Source organism: Capsicum annuum, chromosome 2, assembly GCF_002878395.1.
Source record: "Capsicum annuum cultivar UCD-10X-F1 chromosome 2, UCD10Xv1.1, whole genome shotgun sequence".
NCBI lineage: Eukaryota > Viridiplantae > Streptophyta > Magnoliopsida > Solanales > Solanaceae > Capsicum > Capsicum annuum.
In genome coordinates this window covers 183,276-202,661 of record NC_061112.1, presented here as the reverse complement: position 1 = coordinate 202,661, position 19,386 = coordinate 183,276, and the positions used below count along the sequence as shown (strand labels likewise).

Genomic DNA, 19,386 nt, shown 5'->3' with positions numbered 1-19,386 from the left:
AAAAGAGGTACAACTATTTTTACCCTATTCAACTTCTTTTCAATCGAACTCCTATTCTTACTCTATGCATTTTGTCATCCCTTAGTTTTTTTGACTGCGTTGTTCACTTTAATGATATTTGTCTTAAGAGATAAATCCAAACTTTAGAGGTCATAAATGCTCTTTTAATATATACTATATAGATGGACAGAGATTTTTTAAGTGCTTCTTAGATTTTCTTTATACATTTATGTAGTCCTAGATGCACAAACACTTAATTACTAATTACTAGTGTTGACAATGTCAGATTTTTTTTCTTGGTAGTACTTCTTCTTCTTATTGTTCTATGTAGTTGGATGTAGTTTGGGGAATTTACTTAACATGTAACTTTGATTTCTCTTTCCAATCATTCCTCACGGAGAGTTTATGCCATGGACGTCAGGGGTGGAATTCCAGATGAATTATGGGGTCTTACCTTTCTCGATCATTTTTACTTGCTTCCTCTAACTGTAGTTTCATCCTATACTTTCGTGTTTTATCTCCCAGCTACTAATATTTTAGTTACAAATTATAGGAATTTGGCCCAAATTTACTTGACGGGCATATTATCCCTATCCATTGGCAATCTGACTAGGATTAAATGGTTGTAAGTCTAATCTATTTCAGTTATTTATGCACAATCGTGATAGATTGGTATCGGCATGTCTGGAATAATTTAGATATTTGGTGTATGCAGATTCTTTGGCACCAATTATTTGTCAGGGGAGATTCCACAGGAACTTGGATTATTGACTAAGTTACAATTATTGTATGTTCTTATACTTATATGTGTTGGACCCCTGGTTTCATGATATATCATGCATCAATTCTATATGAAAAGCATCAATCTTCATCGTTTCTTCTTCATTTGTTTGTCATTCTCCTGTGATGCAGAAGTTTTGGCACAAATAAATTCTTTGGGCCTCTTGCTTCAGAGCTTGGAGACTTAACAAAACTGACACAAATTTCAGTTATGATGCATTGATTTACATCTTACAAAACCACTACCACGTCATTTTAATTGTTAGATTTTTCCAGTTTGCATGAGAAATTTGTTATCTGTTTATGAACATGATACGAAATCTATATGGTGTTGTGTTGTTTTAATTTATACATTAAATGCAAGGCCCTGAAAATTATATCAGTAGAGTAGGAGGTGGAGGTTGTTAACGTCTCCACGATCTAATGCAATCTATGTTATGCTTGCTTTATTTTCATGCTAGCGAAGGAGTATAGTTAATTAATCCCTTCTCTAATTTTCTGTATAAAGTAATTATTCATTATTTGAAAAGTATGATAAACTATGTTAGGTTGTAAACATTTGTCACATAAATTGCACAAAAAATGCAAAATACAACAAGGTCAAGACATATAACTCTCATTTTACGCACATTAGTATCTGTTTTCCTTGTTCCTTTTTCATTTCGTTTCTCTTTCCATTCTACATGCTTGAAGCTTTAAAATTTTAATTTGAACATGCAACATACAGAAATAGAAAGTAAAGAAAAATAGTACTCTCTCTGTTTCATTTATGTTGGCCCCTATACCAAAAATAGAGTTTTATTACTTACTTCCTGTGCTATTCTTAGTATTAAATAACTACATAACTTTAGAATTACAAAGAATCATTAATAAGGTTAGTTTAGTAAAATACACCTCTAATTCCATACAGATTATGTGGAAGGAAGGCACTTTCTAGGGAGGTGGCTTATGTTGTTGAAAGCCTGGCTCATTAAAAAGTATTCCAGGTCAATAGGGGCAAGTGAAAAACAATGATATACCCAATGTATTCCTACAAAGTAGGGTCTAGAAGGATAGAGTGTATACAGTCCTTACCTCTACCTTATATATTAGGTAGAGAGGTTGTTTTCGATAGACCCTTGTCTCCAGATAAAAACAGTCTAGAAAAAGACTTAATTAAAGTAGAAGAGACAATAGGTAGTTAAAAAAACACCAGATAGTAGCAGAGTAATACTACAATTGAACTGCATGAAACAACATAACATAACTTGAAATATTTAGCACACATATAGACAAGAAGATGCCAAACATTACAACATATACAAATGCATGAGAATTTCCATCAAATATAGGAAATATAAGTTATTTTTGAGGTTTATAAGTTAATTTTTCTCTTGGATAGGCCTTTCTTTGATTGTAGAAATTTCATATGTTCATATGATTTTTGCAAAGTACGAAACTTTTTTCTTATAATGTAATATGTCACATCTTTATTGCTTATATTTCTTTATTTTTAATTATTCTGTCATTTCAGTAGATTTTTTATGAAATAAAAAACTGTTTTGCTGCGTAGCTATATTAATAGTGCTGGTGTTAGTGCACCAATACCATTGACGTTTGCAAAATTGCAGAACATGGATACGGTGTAAGAGCTTTCTGTCGCATGCTCCTTCTTTGGCTTTTCAATTTTTACTTGTACAAATTTATGTAGTAAATCTCACTAGAAACTTAACTATTCACGCTTTCATGTGGGCTTCAGATAATGCTTTTACAGGGAGGATTCCAGATTTCATTAATAGTTGGTCAAGTGTTACTGCACTGTTAGACTCAGCTATTTGAACTATGTCCAATTTGTTATTCTCTAATTCTTTCAAGAATATTGTCTTACCTTTTTCCTATAACATTGGTATAATTCCTTTACTACATTTATTCTCTAGCATAGTCTATCTTAGATTTATCTATTGTCATTGGAGGTTGAAGGAAATGCATTTTTCTATCGTCGCCAACTGGCTTACTAAGGTAAGCTCCGATTAACCCACAAGCAGATGCCAAACAATACAAAATATACAAATGCATTAGAGTTTTCATCAAATATAGGAAAATAGAAGTTATTTTAAGGCAACAACTGTCAGCTTTAGCAAGAAACATATTCACCAGAAATATACTCTCTCCGACCCAATTCATGTGGCATTGATTTAAGAAAGAAAAACTTTTGAAACTTGTGGTTTAAAGAGGTCATAAATGTTTGCATGGCCATATGTCACATTTCATTAGGGGTAAAATGGAAAGTGTAAGAGTAAATTGTTTTTGAATGTCGAAAAAGTGTCATTCATGTTGGACAAACTAAAAAAGAAAGTATGTAACATAAATGAGGCCAGAGTGAGTATATGCCAATTAGTATTACCAACCATTTTCTTTGTTACTATTTCAAAATTATTCGTGCAAACTATTAGTTTCAAACCCATTTTAGTTGGACACTCTCTTGCTTTCCTAGACTTAGGAATTGTCTTTGTCTTCATCCTTTTTTTCCTTTGTGTGGAAGGTGGTCCATTCCCTTGCATCGATGCTAGATGAGACATTAATACCTAATCTCCTCACTCTCCTTCCTTGCATTTTCAGATGTGTTTGTCATTTATATATTGCCGTGAGATTAGCTGCATATAGATGTATTACAGCTATGGCCATTTCAATGACATTGGATCTGATGGGTTCAGTTATTGAGAATGTGGTGCCTATGTTAGGTGACATTACATCTATACATTCTAAACAAGGAGTTGACATGCTTGTCAGCTTGGTTGTCCAAGGATATGGTATAGAGTTGGTTCCATATGCTCCCCTCTTAGTAGTTTCCCTTCTGAGGTGTATGAGTGATTCAGATCATTCTGTCAGACAGAGTGTGACACATCGTTTTGCAACCCTCATGCCTCTACTTCCATTAGCATATGGTGCTTCTCCTCCTATTGGTCTTAGTGAACACCTATCAAGAAGTCAAGAAGATGTTAAATTTTTGGAGCAGCTAATTGGCAACTCTCATATTGACAATTACAAACTCTCAACTGAACTAAAGGTGACATTGAGAAGGTAAATCCAGAGCCACTGATTATCTCTCAAGTGTCTGTAGTGAGATATTATGATGCTTACATCCCTGTGCTGATCTTTTTTGAAAAAACTAATATCTCAATTTCTCACTGCTGACTGCTGAGACCTGAATTACCATCTGGATAGAGCTAATTGGATATTGTGTTGTGAGCTTACCATGACACTTAAGACAAGCACTTCTAAGTGAGCAGCTGCTACATTTTTAGTCCCGAACATAAAGTCCACACTTTAACATGTAATGAAGAAATAACAGTACAAATTTTCAAAAGACATATGAAGAAAATTTAAGAGATAGCTCTAAGGTATCTGTGTACTACAATTACTTTTTATCACATATTGTCTATATCCATCAGTTTCAAATAGTAACACAACTTTATCTGTGTTCTTTTGAGAAACATGTAGATCTTACCAGTTCAGTCAGTTAAATTGTACTTTTACTGTGATTGATATGTTGTTCATTTGTCTAACAATTAAGTATTTTTGTCCAACTTATGCCCCTTAAAAGTTGGTTCTGGGTGGGTGGATGCACAAGGAAGCTGGTACTACTTCCCATTCCTTCGAGTCATGGACTAACCTACGCTTTAATCTTCCTCCTATCACATTATCTTGCTTTTTCTTTCATAACAAAAAGTTGAATTGAGATTAATTGGCCTCAAATGCTTTTGTCCTTTAGACCCTTTGTTCACAGGGTCTGCATTATGCAGGAGAAAGTTTCAGTCATGCTAACTGCATATGTCTCGTCAAGCTCCTTAGACACTAGTAGGAACTTAATTTATATCTAGTTAAAGGGTTCATAAGTAGATAACAATGTACAATCCTATGCGATGTTTATAACTAGGATACACGGGATTTAATTTGGGGTGGCGAATGACTCTTAGCAAATAAATCCATTTATTCTTAGTAAAATTATAATTTATTTTTGAAAGGTCTTAGTTAAAAGGCCATAACAAAACCAATAAGAAGAAGATAGATTGCAAGTAGGGTGTTCATCAGGAACTTACCTTTTGGTACTGTATGTGGGATCTTCCTATCATGTTGATATGGGCATCATGAGTTTCTTTCAGAATCTGATGAGGATGCCTTCGTGAAACTTTATTGTGTTGTTACAAATTTATGTTTGATCAAAAGTTTTTACATGACTCGTCCTATTTGTTAACTTAACAGTTTCATGCCTCCTACGGTAAACCACTACTAGCTGCCAGGGATTCCAAATGTTTAGCCAAGGATGTTGAAGCAAGAGTGCTTACTATGGAAGCATTGCACAAGCAGGTGGGTTCATTTCTACTTGCATATGGCCTTCATAGTTTGGATCTCTTCTCATCTAGATTCAAACTAAAAGGTTTTTCTTGACAGGTGATGTCTTTTCTCCTTCGTTAGACTAAAAATGAAGTCTTATCTGATCTGCTAGAAAATTATTCAGGATAGATACTGTGACCCGAGTCCTGTTCAGTTAATACTCTATGAACAATTTTCTGGTTCACATGTACGGCAAGAAATTTCCAACATGGTGAAGTCAAAAAAATTATTTGTATAATTGTTAAGCATAATTTTACTTCGTTTGTTTCGTTTTGAATGTGTAGGATCAATGAGGAGGATCAAATTTAAATGGTGAGCGCCACAACTCAACTGGATCTAGATTGAAGTGAATGATGAAAATTTTTGAAATATTTTGATACACGTTTATATACATTTGGTTTTGTGTGGAACTTGGTACAAAATTTTTTTATGTTGTTTTCTAACTAGTATGTAAAAGACATGTTTTTTAAATCAAAACTATGCACTTTAATTATTTATTAGCTAATTGGTGCATGAGATTATATATAAATAGGTATGTTTATGTAATATGCTTAGTGATGTATATATTTCGATCAAAATAATTATTTTTAAATTAGAAATTATGAACTACTATTTTATATGCCTAATGCCATTTCTGTAAAATGTGGCTTGAACTATCAAATTTTAGGCAATATTGCTACACTTCAAAAGTGTGGCTAAAATATGCTTACACTTTACAAGTGTTCTCATAGAGTATGTATAAAAGGCTACGTTTTTTATGCGTGGCTAGTAACAAAGAAAAGGACACATTTTTTAAGTGTTGTTATAGAGGTGCTGCAAAAGGTTACTCTTGTGAAGCATGCCCAATAATAAAACAAAGGCAACGTTTTTTAAATGTTGTTATAGAGGTGTTTGTGAAGCATGCCCAACAACAAGACAAAGGCAATACTTGTAAGTGTAGCTTTATCAAAATAGAAGTGTTGCCAACGACAAGCTGCATAGCGTGGCCTTTATACCTTAATGGCCACGCTTTTTAAATGTAGCTGATATGACAACACTTAAAAAGCGTGGTCTTTGATCAAAGGTTATGCCTCTTTAGGCCACCCTTAAAAAAGTGATGCCTAAAGTTCGAAAGTGTAGCCTTTGATCAAAGACTACACTTTCTGCTATTTTAGGCCACACTTTACAAGAGTGGCAATAGCACTAAATTGTTGTAGTGATCAATGCACACAATCATATATATATATATATATAATGTCAGGATAGGGAACAAGGCTTGACATGAAGTAAAACTTTATCATGGACTATGTAGCTCAACTGTCATAAACAAGCACCCACGGGCTATATGGGTTCAGCTCCCCCTGCTGAAAGAGCCTCAATGCGTGTTAGCTGCATGAATCGGAGGTATCAAGGAAGTATAAGGACTGACCCAACCCCACAACAATCTAAGAATATATATATATATATATATCAATAGTGTAAACTATGCGCACGGTCATCAAGACCAACCCTCATGTTGGCAAACATGAGTTTCCAGTATAAGTCATTCGAGACCCACACCTTCTCAGATTAGCTATATAACCCCAATTAAGACCAATTAAAATAAGTTTCACATAACCCATTTATTAACCAAAGGATTAACCAGTAAGGAACACTGTAGGTATCGTCATACCCTTACACTTGCAAGTTTATCTCTATGGCATAACAATCACATTAATTTGAGGGAATGCCTCGAACCCTTTTGTTTATTAAATCAAATTGGAGGAATGCCTCGACCTCCTTTAGTTTTATCAAACAAAAACATAGCCATTAAGGCTTCAAAAATCCATATTCATTATTTAGCTAATTATGCAATGCAATAGTATAAGTGAGTAAGTCAAACCATGTGAAAAAATCTATAATTCAAGCCATTTATACAAGTAGGTTGAGGGAACATAATCAATCAAACCAATTCCAAGTTCAAAACATCAATTTGGGGGATTACCGCTACCCCCATTCCAATTCCCACACTGACGCACCCCATTAGCTCAAAACAATAATTTCAAAGCATGAATAATTTATAAAATTCATAGGAAGAAAATTCAACGATCAATCATTCAAAAAACCTCAACCATATCAAAACCCACATTCAAATCCTTATAAATAAATCATTTAAAATATATGAATTTTCATTAAATAAAATTTGGGGAAGAGTAACATGCCTAAAAGTATCACAACGGTGGAGATAAATTGCCCTTGAGAGCCCAAATTGATCAACTTCTTGGAAATCCGAAGTGCTCTTGACCTTGAAGATTTGAGAGTGTTTTAAAAGTTATTTTTATTTGTTTTAGAGTGATAATAATACCATAAAGGGGTATTAAGTCGTGGGTCACAATTGGGGAAGCAGGGAAATGTCCAAAGTGCACTTAATTGAAAGCTAAAAAATCATCGCCAGTGACTACGGGTCACTTTACGACTTGTAAGGACTCACTACGGCTCGTCACCATGAGTCATAGACTGGACAGTAGCTGAGGGACCCCCTATGGTAACCCTACGACTCATACCTCATGACTCATTAAGTAACCCTACGACTCATACGGTCCTAGTTGTAAACAGGACAGAAACACTCGGGGCACACACTATTTTGGCTATGAATGGGTCTATACGACTTGTATAGAGTCGTTACGACTCGTATAGATTCGTTACAACTCGTTGGGAGTCAATCATAATCATAATAGAAACTTGGCTAATCCACACTGGTCAGACTACGATTAGGGTCCGACGACCCGTAATGACACCCTACTACTCACCCTATGAGTCGTAGTCTGCACGGTGAGTTTAACAAATCAAAAATTTTTAAGGACCAAAATTTAGGGTGTTTCGTTCTCCCCCTTACGATCATTTGTCCTCGAAAGATAAGACATGGAATTTATTAGCATGATTTGACTCCAAACACAGCCACACTTACCTATAACAAAGATAGAAAAAAAAAAGATAATAAGGAATGCACATATCTCAAACATGATTATTCAAAGCGAGAAACAGGAATGGGTATTTGGACTTCATATCCTCTTTGAATTCCCGAGTAGCTTCTTCATACTTTTGGTTTCTCCATAGAACCTTTACCAGAGCCATGTCCTTCACTCATAATTGGCGGACTTGTCAATCCAAAATCTAAATTGGGACCTCCTTATATGATAAGGAATTTGAGACACCAACACTCTCCAAAGAAACAACCAATGAAGGATAGCCTACAAACTTTTTCATCATCAAAATATGAAAGATCGGATAAATAGAACCCAAACTCGAAGTCAATTCCAACTCATAAGCCATATTGCCCACTCGCCTCAAAATAAGATATGGACCAATATAATGGGGGATGAGTTTCCCCTTATTCTAAAACCGCTTCACTCATTTCATGGGAGACATCTTAAAGAACACCAATCATCCACATCAAACTCGAAGTCCTTTCACCCTATATTTGCATAGGACTTTTGTCTACTTTACTAGGCTTTAAACCTATCCTGAATAACCTTTACTTTTTCCATAGCTTGGTGAACTAAGTCGGGACCATACAACCTATTCTCACCAACCTCAAATCATCCAATGGGAGACCTTCACCTTCTACCATACAAAGCCTCAAATGGAGCAATCCGGATACTCTAGTGAAAGCTATTATTAAAAGAAATTAAAGTCTCTTTTATAGGTGTGTAGTGTGCCACACTTATACGCGAGAGGCTATAAGGCATTCATGAATATTTCTCTTTTTTGTGATCTGCTTTTGGGCTGTAGAATATAGAGTGTAAAATATCCTGTTTCCATTGGTTCGCTTTTCAGATCATGCCTCCCAGAAGATTTGATGCTCATGAAAAATTCTCTGTCTCACTTGAGGATAATATGGATGGGGATCATCCTACATAAGAAGTTCAGATCCGGTCTAGGGTCGCTGCTTCTGATTGCCCTAGTAGAGTTCCATCAATTCCTATTGATCCTTCTCCTATTGGTGACACACTTGCTCATTCATCTCCAAAACATATTACAAATATTAAGTTTTATCATTCTATTTATCTGTTGACCCAGTTGCTGATATCTCAAACACGTCAGTTGGGCCTACTGGTGCTGTTGTGAGTTCTTATGGGCCACTAGGGTTAGCCAGTTTATGATGTTGAATCTTCTGACCATTACTGATTCTAAGGTTGGGGAGGATCCTCAAAGGTTAATAGATGACATGGAGAAGATTTTCCATGTGATGATGCTTTTGAGTTTGTTACATACCAGTTAAAGATGTGGCGTATCAATGATATGAAGAGTGAGACCAGTCTAGGGATGATGATGAGGAGTTAGCATTATATGATGATTTCTCATGTACTTTTATTGATCGCTTATTTTCTCAAGAGTTGATGGATGCAAAGTCTGAGGAGTTCATGAATTTGAAGCAAGGCAAGATGTCTGTGAAGGAGTATGCCTTAAATTTTCAGTAGTTGTCTCGTTCTGCTCCTAAGCTAGTGTCTAGCATGAGAGCTAAGATGATGAAGTTTTCTTATGGCTTTTCTCGAGACTTGGTGTTACAGTGCAAGGCCGCCTTGGTGAATAGTGATATGCATATCTCTAAGCTTGTGGTGTATAGGCAGCAGGGTGAAAATGAAATAACCAAGTCTTTCGAAGTATTAAAGCTCACCACTTCACCGCAAACAACTGATGAAACAATCCAGTCCTCCTAACACTATGTAGGAAAAGTATAATTTCCTTCTAACCCTATATCGTGTCGGGATACAGCGTTCGAAGTTGGTTAGTGGGTTCAGCACTACCATGTAACTCAGGAATAGAGGATAATATAATGCCATGATCCACGTTTTAAACTCATTCAAAACTAATGCACATAATCATATATATATATATATATATATATATATATATATATATATATATATATATATCATGTTGGGATAGGGAATAAGGCTTAGCATGAAGTAAAACATTATCCTAGAGTATATATCTCAACCATCATAAAAGGTACCCACGGGCTATATGGGTTCAGTTTCCCCTACTGAAAGAACCCCAATGCGTGTTAGCCACACGAATCGGTGGTATCAAGGAAGACCAGGGAATTCCCTGACCCTACATCAATCCAATATACAAATATATATCAAGAGTGTGAACTATGCATACAATCATCATTACCAACCCTCACGTTGGCAAACATGAGTTTCTAGTTTAAGTTATTTGAGACCCACACCTTCAAGGCTTAGCTACATAACCCCTATTAAGCCTAATTAAAACTAGTTTCACATAACCCATTCATTAACTAAACGATTAACTGTTAAGCCACATTGTAGGAATTGTCATACCCTTACACTTGCAAGTTTATCTCTATGTCATAACAATCACATTAATTTTGGGGAATTCCTCGACCCCTTTTGTTCATTAAGGAAAATTAGAGGAATGCCTTAACCTCCTTTAATTTTATCAAACCAAAACATAGATATTAAGGCTTCAAATATCCATATTCGTTGTTTAGCCAATTATGTAATGCAATAGTGTAAGTGAGTAAGTCAAACCATTTGACAAAATCCATGATTCAAGATATTTATACAAGTAGGTTGAGGGAACACAATTATTCAAATCAATTCTAAGTTCAAAATATCAATTTGGAGGATTACCATAACCCCTATTCCAATTTCCACACTCATGCACCCCATTAGTTAAAAACATCAATTTCAAAGCATGAATAACTCATAAAAACCATGAGAAGACAATTCAAGGATCAACCATTCAAAAACCCTCAACCATATCAAAACCCACATTCAAATCCATATAAATAAATCATTTAAAACACATGCTTTTCATGAAATAAAATTTGTGAAAGAATAACATGCCTGAAAGTATCACAACAGTGGAAAGAAATCACCCTTGAGAGCCCTAATATATTAACTTCTTGAAAACCCTAAGTACTCTTGACCCTGAAGAGTATTTTAGAAGTTATTTTGATTTGTTTTGGAGTGATAATGATACCCTAAAGGTATTTTTAAGTTATGGGTCACGATTGGGGAAAAGGAAAATATCCAAAGTACCCTTAATTAAAAGCTGAAAATTGTCACTTTACGACTTGTAAGGACTCATTACAGCTCATCACCATGAGTCATAGACTAGCCCCTCCACCCATATAGTAACCCTATGACTTATAGGGTCCTAGTCGTAACAAAGACAAAAACACTTGGGGCACATAATGGTTTGGCGACGAATAGGACTATAAGACTCGTATGGAGTATTTATAACCCGTTAGGAGTCAATCATAATAATAATAAAAAAATTTCCAATCCACACTATTCAGGCTACCATTAGGGTCCTACGACCCGTAATGACACCCTACGACTCGTAGAGTGAGTCGTAGTCTAGGCAATGAGTTTAAAACTTAGAAATTTTTCAAGGACCAAAATCCGAGGTATTTCATGGGTATATGACTGTTGGTGATGTGGCTTATGAGTTAGCTTTTTCCCCAGACTTATCAGTTGTTCATCCAGTTTTTTATGTTTCTATGCTTCACCTATACATTTCGGATGTTAGAAGGTTGCGCTCTAGAGTTATCCCTGTGATTAAGGTTTAGTGGAAACATCGACCTATAGATGAGGATACTTGGGAGGTCGAGTTTGATATGCGTAATTCTTATTCCCAACTCTTTGTTGATTCAAGTATTTCTCTTTTCTTTAGTTTGAGGACGAACTACATTTTTAGTGTTTGACAATATAACGACCTGAATTTTGATGAAATATGAAAAATTTATATTTTTGCTTGATTTGACTATTTTACCCCTCCCTGTGGTTGTATTATGGTATTTTGAGGTATGGGATTATTAGTATGGTTTTTGATGTATTTTGGTGTCATTTATGTGATATTGTGGATTTTGACGACTTTGAGAGCTCTATAGTTGATTTCAGTTAATATCCTATAATACGTGTGACAAATAGCAAATAGACTGCACCAATAGATCTGGGATGTTGATTTTAGGGTTGTAACATGGTATGTGTGGTTTATGGCTTTTGAATCTCATTTTAACCCTTGATTTGGAAAGTTGTGATTTGGGTTTTGGAGGTCAACTTTTTGAAAATAATGGTTTTTTCAATAATCTGATATCGCCATTGAGTTTGGAGCATCAAATTTGATAGTTTATAGTTTGTTTGCATTCATGGGATTTCAAATAAATCCAAAGGGATTCGCGACTTGAAACTATACTAAGTACCCAACTGGTGCACCAACGATCACGAACCTTGGGTTGCGACTGTGATTGGGCTAATAAGGGAACTATCTCAATCACGATCCTTGTTTGTAATCATAATACCTCTATCAGGCAAGGTACTGCGACCGTGATCCTGGTCCACAATCGCGAGTACTAGGTATATATACTCGCATTTTCGCCATTTTTTATAATTTTTGAGACTTGGAGCTTGGGGTTTTATGGTTTTGAGAAACTTTCTCCATTTCTAAGCTTGGGTAAGCTCCATTACACTCATTTCAACTAATTTCTATCATCTTTAACATTAAATTCCTTTTTTAAACATGGATGAAGTATAAAATTTGGGGATTTTTTCTATAAGGCCTAAAAAGTGTATTTCACTAATTTAAACCCCAATTTCACACCCTTTTTCACTTGAATGAGTTTATAATCCTATAATAATTAGTTTTCCCTCAATTTCTTGTTCAAACAACTTTGATTCTTGATTTGTAAGGAATTTTGAAGATTTGTTCGGTAAAGTTTAAAAATGATTTTTCTTTTATATGGACCTCATTTTTAACTCATTTTCACTTGGGTTTTAAGTTTTAGACTCCTAAAAATATGGGGAACATATTTTGAAAACAAATTTATAATTTTGCCTTTCTTTTTTGAAAATTCATTCTGGGGATTCATTTTGACCTGACTCAAAACTAGGTAATATGGGTATCGTTGCTTTCTTTTTATGCATAAATTTTATATTTTGATGTTTTAGTGATTCCCAATTCATTCATGAGAAGTAAGGCTGTGGATTAAAGTATTGTAGATCATTTTCGGTTTTTGAGGTATGTTATGGCTTAACTCTTTGATACTGGGTTGGGTAGTTAATTTCATACAAAAGCATGTTAATAATGTGGGAACTAATCATGAAAAATGGATATCTTATTGTGTTTTGTTTCTATATGGGGTCTTATATGTGATGTAATTGGTGTATTTATCATACTATGTGCTATGTGTGACTGTGTGAGGTCCTATCTGATATTAATAGCATGTGTACATGAGAATAATTGTGTTTTGTTATGAAAAGGCATATTATGGTACCAATTATGTATTGTAATGTATTCAAACTCTATTGGCATATGAATCATGTAGAAATTCATGAATGGTTTAAAATAATGAGTGGATATTTGGATCACATGATGATATACTAATTGGTTGTGAAAATACTTATTGTGGTTGGTTGTGTACATACTCTTTGTGGTTGGTTGTGAGTATTACATCATCATACTCATTAATGAAACAAATGTACCACCGTGGAAATATTGAGAAATGCTGGCAACGCTTATTTTATGACAGAAAATATAACATCTTATAAAACCCTCCTCGAGGGATATACCGGGGAGGAGATATGATATATAAATTATATATAGGTTGATGAACACCCCATGAGTCATATGTGGGGATTTTTTGCTCCATAGGTGTATACGGAGGTTGTCCGACAATCTCAAAGTTTATGTAATGACCTCGTGCATTACATCATCATCATTATTCTTATTATGTTTATTTTTTTATGCTTGTGATATGATTGTGTATTCTATTTGACTTGTTAGTAATACATTGTTCTAACCTCCCATACTTTTACTTAATTCTCTCAAATATGTTGTTCCCCTTTTCTTTGCTTATATGTGGTAGAAATGTATACTTGCATTATTTTTGGTGCTTTGATGTATTATATGTGGATATTATAGAACTGTTAGTGCAAACGGTGTGGGCTACTATTGTGGGACATTTTCTGATTGCAGGTGACATTCCCTTAGTTTGTATGTTGTATGCTTTATTTTCTACTTTGCTCGGTTAGCCTATGATACCTAATGAGTACAAATGGACCGTACCTATCCCTACTATGCCTTTTTGGTGCAGATTCTGGTGGGAGTGTGTCTTAGGTGGCTTGATTTCAGGCACCTTCAGAGTTGTTCAAGGTAGTGGTTGGATTTTTATGCGTCTGGGGTCCACTTATACCATTCTGTATTAGTTTATGTCTTTACTACCATTCGAAGACAGATATTATTCCTACTGGATATTCTGATGTACTTGACTCATGGATTATATTAGTAGTTCTTACACTATTGACACCAAGTTTTGGGAGTTGGTTTAATATCTTTGGTTGTATGTTTTACTTTTATATTATATTTGTATGGTTTGGATTCATTCTAGAACTCTTACCTATGGGTTATTTCTGTATCCCCCCCCCCCCCCCCCCCCCTTATGTATCAGTTTGGTTGTTAGGATTACTTGTTAAGGTTCGGTGCAATAAGTGTCATCATGACCCTTGTTTTTGGGCCATGACATCCCTTATCACTAGGACCAGATTCCTACAGATACTCATGGGACCCTTATTCCCCTTGCCACTAGTGATTTCCCCCGTTATGAGGACCTGGTCCCTATGACTCCAACTCTTTTTTTCTAACTAAGTTCTGCAAAATCAATAATGTCTTCCCCCTTTTGACATCATAAAAATGAAAAGAAGTAAACTGAATTAGAGCAGAAGGCAAAGCAAATTAATTGCTAGCCATTGAGGCTACACTCATACGAATGAACATGCCAAAAGAAGAGGGTAGACAGTAGACATAGATAAGGAAAACATCATTAAAATGGGGAGACAACATCATACAATTATAGAAAACAAAACTACATTAAGAAAAATAGAATTAGGTGCCACATGAGAACAAAATAAAATGAGACATATGAGAACAAGGAACGGGGCTTAGGAGGAAGGAGGTTTGGGGAAAAGGGACTGGATGAGCATATCTATTCTAGCACTTTCAACATCATGAGAATTGAGGAGCTACTTTATCCGTTACTTTATCAGTAATTCTCTTCACCTCACCAATAAGAGCATCAACCTGAGCCTTCAATCCTTTATTTTTAGTCTTCTGATCATCCAAGGCACCAGGTCCCTCAAAAGACAACTGTTGTACTTTGCCTTGAGATGTAAGATTTCATAATCCCTAGTATCCAAGGTAGTCCACATTTCTTCTATTTCTCTAGTCAAGCTCTACTGAACTTCAATCAACTCATAGACATGGGACCTGGTTCCCACTTTACTTTCCACACATTCATTCTCAATAAGGGTGGTCATGGTGAACATCTGCTGCTATACCAACAACTCTAATTTACATTCTATCTTGAAGTGCTTGAACACTTCGTTGAGAAAGTATCCATAAGGCATTCTATGTTTCCCATATTTGATATGCATAACCCTATGCATATGATCAATCATAAGAGCAGGGAGACCAATAAACTCAAACTTATTAGGAATTCCATGAGAAATAGGTCTATTATAGATGCCACAATGCGTTTCTCAGATCGAGGTAGTATGACATCGCTTACAAATTCAAAGAGTAATTGGAATTCCCTTTTCATAAACTTCATTCTTACTCCAGCCATGAAGTTTCCTCCATCCTTGGATGCCGACTGCACAAACTCAAATGAGGGTTGTTGATTTCTCATAGATGTAATCCTATCAATTAGAATATCTAAAATTTCTCTAAGGGTCATTATCCAAAAATATTTCCAGTCCTTTCACCATTTTTGTCAATCTCAAGTCATCCTCAACAAACTTGATTATGAATAAGAAATCTTTTATTTTGCTTTCATGAACAATGGGTACTAGAGTCTCGAATAAATAAACCCAATCCTGATGCCGTTCAAACTCTACCACCTCACATATCCCAGGTTGATCAAAGATCTTGGGATCAAATACCCTACCAGTTAACACTTTTTATAATTAAAGGATTTGATTCCTCTCCTTTTTAGTTAGGACCTTATTGTGATCCTACACTATTCTTAGCTAGAATGAGATACCTGCTCCCTTATTTAACTAACCCACTCCCTCAGATATATGTGAGTCAGCTTCGATACTAGGTCCCCTGACCACCTCATCCAATTTCTTCATAGCAGAAATATGTTTCTTTTCTCCAGAACCTTTTGTTTTAGGTGCCACAAATTTCATGGGCTTTAAAATGCTAGCTTTTTTTCTTTTCTTACTTGTAGCAATAACAATTTTTCCATCAATGTCCCCCTCCTTTTCTTCATCCTCCACCTTTACAACCTCCTTGGTGGGAGACTCTGTCATCAGCTTCTGTGTATTTTGCCTAACGTTTTTCTTCCTAATATTTTCCTTTTTCCTAGACTTCAAGGTATCACTCATAAGATTTTTCTCCGCCCCTCTCGCAGTTCAAGCCTCCAGCACCATCTTCTTAAAAAGTTGGATTTTTCTCTAATATCCGCATTTCCCCACCCTATTCCAAGAAAGATTGACAAATTCATCCTCCTCCTTGTTATTTTCCATAAGGGGATGGAAGATTTTCTTAGACAAACCATTAGAGGTTGGGGTCCCATCATACCTAGGGCTTAGAAACTTTAGTGGAGACTCAGTTGGAAGGGACTGAAATTTTCTTAGGTCACAGGCCAGTATAGTTAGACTATCTGCTACCCAATTGGCTCCAGCTACCAAACTACTTGAAGGGTTTTAATGCTCCTTAGTTAGGTCACCTTCAAATAAATGATCCTCAATAGAATAGGGATTCGGGACAGAATAGGTACCTGGTCCCATAGAAACATCAAATGAGACTTTAGTCACAGGTGGATCAATAAACGGTTTAGGGTTGAGTAAGATAGTTAATGGAGAAACTGACTCTGTAATTGGTGGTGGTTGTTCGACTGCGATGGAATCAACCATTTGTCACACCCATTTTCCGCTTGAGGGCCAAAGTCAAAAGGGTTTTTCCAATTAAAGTGGCGGTTTTGAATAGGGATTATTTTTATTTATAGAGTCGCCACTTGAAATTGAGTTATGGTGTTTCGAGTCACCTTTTTGAATCCCTAGTCAAAAGGAAATGACTCTTATTTTGGTCTATGAAAAGAGAAGACCAGGTAAGGAATTCTATTGACCGAAGAAAAGGTATGAGGCACCCCTCGAGTCCCGAGGCTCTAGCAGCTCGCTTTTATTGACTTATATTGACTTAAACTATTTTGATAAATTATATTAAAGCCTAACCCCAGACCCCACTAAGTGGGAATACACTGGGTTTGTTGTTGTTGTATATTAAAGCCTAAAATCGCTCATTTTATTATTCTAAAACTCGGCTATTATTTTATATTAAATAAATCGGTAAAAGTTAAAAAAAGTATTTGTCAAGTTAATTTTAGAAAAAATATTTGTCAAGATGCATTTTTGCATCCTTGAATTTTAAATATCTCAGAAAGATGTGTACGCCGCATTTTTAATTGAGACGAAAATTTAACATTCCTAAAATTAGACTAGCATTAAATGTATTGGTTTATCTCTTGTAAACTCGTAACAATTTTATCCATTCGAAACGTTGTTTATTCTTAACGGTCAACTAAAGCAATATTCATTTAAAGTAATTAATTAATTTAACGATAAAAATTATTAAAATTTATTAATGACAATGTAATAAAAATAAAATAAAAATAAAATAATACAACTACACAAAAACTAATTATATTATACTAATTTTATTATGATCCAGAATCTATTATATTTTTAAAATTAATGTCAGCACAAAGCACTTATGAGACCATTCAAACACGAAAATTTTAGAAGTCAAATTTCTATTTTTTTAGAATTTCAAACAAACAGCACTAAAAATTCAATATTGATCAAATATCAACCCTAAATCTCATACCAATAATATTTGAAACTATAAAATTCAAGAATCCGACTTCTGTTTCCACTTCAAGAAGCAAAAGGGTCCAAACACTACACAAATACCAAAATAAAAATCAAAACATAGCTGGTGGTGCGGGTCCGGTGAGGGACATATTTTCCAATGGGTTTTCTCTATTTTTCAGTTGATGGTTTAATGGAAATAAGACGGGGCCGTCCAGATCTGATTGTTAGGTAATTTTTTCGACAGATCTGATTTTGGCTGGTCATCTAAATAAAAGGAGAGAGGGAGGCGGCGGCGGATGGCTCGCAAGTTTATCGCCGGCGAATCTGGGATGGGGTTGGAAGGTTTTTTGGTGGGTTGGATCCATTTGATCATCGAAGAAGATGACAATTCCGGTGAAAGTTTGTTGGAAAAAAATTGAACGACGCCTCTTTTCTCTCTAATTTTACATTGTTTTCCCCTTTCCCCTTCACTGATTTTATTTTATTCTTCTATTATCTATTTTTTATTTTCTCCTTATTTTTCTGTTGTGTCGGTGGGTCATATATTGTTGTTATGTGTTCAGTGTATGTATGTACGTGAATATATCAGTGAATATGTAGGTGTGAATCATTAGTGAGTGTGTGTAAATATGAAGCTTTCTCCGTGTATAAATTTATCAATATTCAGTAACATGATTGTATAACATGTAGTAACAACAATTCACAAATTAATCAACTACAGACTGAATAGTGCATATAATCACTTGAATATTTTTTCTTCATATTTTTTCAGTAAACTTACAACATAAAATGGTTCAGGATTGAAAAAAAATTGTAATTATTTGAACTGGATAATAATGCAAGAAACAATTATCACCGAAAATTTGGAAGGCAACCAAACTCAAACTTCAATCTTCAATAAATATTCTCTTCTTTATTTTTCCTCACTTCTTTTTTTTGTCTTTTTTTTAGTTTTTTGTCTGATTTCTCTGATGATTGTACGTAAAAACTCTTTTTTCTGGGGTGGGAAATCCTTAAATAGGGGGAATTTAAGGGGGGGACAGTTAGGACCTGATAAGGGTTGGGATTTGAAATATTTATTATTTTTTATTTTCTTTAATTAATTTATATTAAATAAATAATAATAATAATAATAATAATAATACTTAAAAATTTTATATCTAATAAAAATATAATAAAAGTTTGTAATAATTTAAAATAAATATAATTAAGAGAATAATAAAACTACTAGCCTATTTATTAAAATTAAAAGGAAAATATATTTTTTTATGAATTTTTGTATTATTTTAAAAAATAAAAATAAAATACAAATATAAAAAAATATTCAAAAAATGTAAATTTATTTATTTATTTTCAACTAAACTTATAA

The 19,386-nt window shown here is 34.6% G+C and overlaps 1 long non-coding RNA gene across 4 annotated transcripts; it reads left to right on the top strand.

The window, feature by feature from the left end:
- The first annotated feature begins 224 nt into the window (after nucleotides 1-224).
- LOC107877045 lies at nucleotides 225-5,651 on the top strand. Of its 4 annotated transcripts, XR_007052108.1 has the most exons (5): nucleotides 225-447; nucleotides 554-625; nucleotides 716-3,840; nucleotides 5,023-5,127; nucleotides 5,439-5,651. It is a non-coding gene; the product is annotated as an uncharacterized LOC107877045 (long non-coding RNA). The 4 variants fall into 4 exon arrangements; XR_007052107.1 differs by having other exon boundaries at nucleotides 554-3,840; XR_007052106.1 differs by having other exon boundaries at nucleotides 225-625.
- Nucleotides 5,652-19,386: the final 13,735 nt, after the last annotated feature.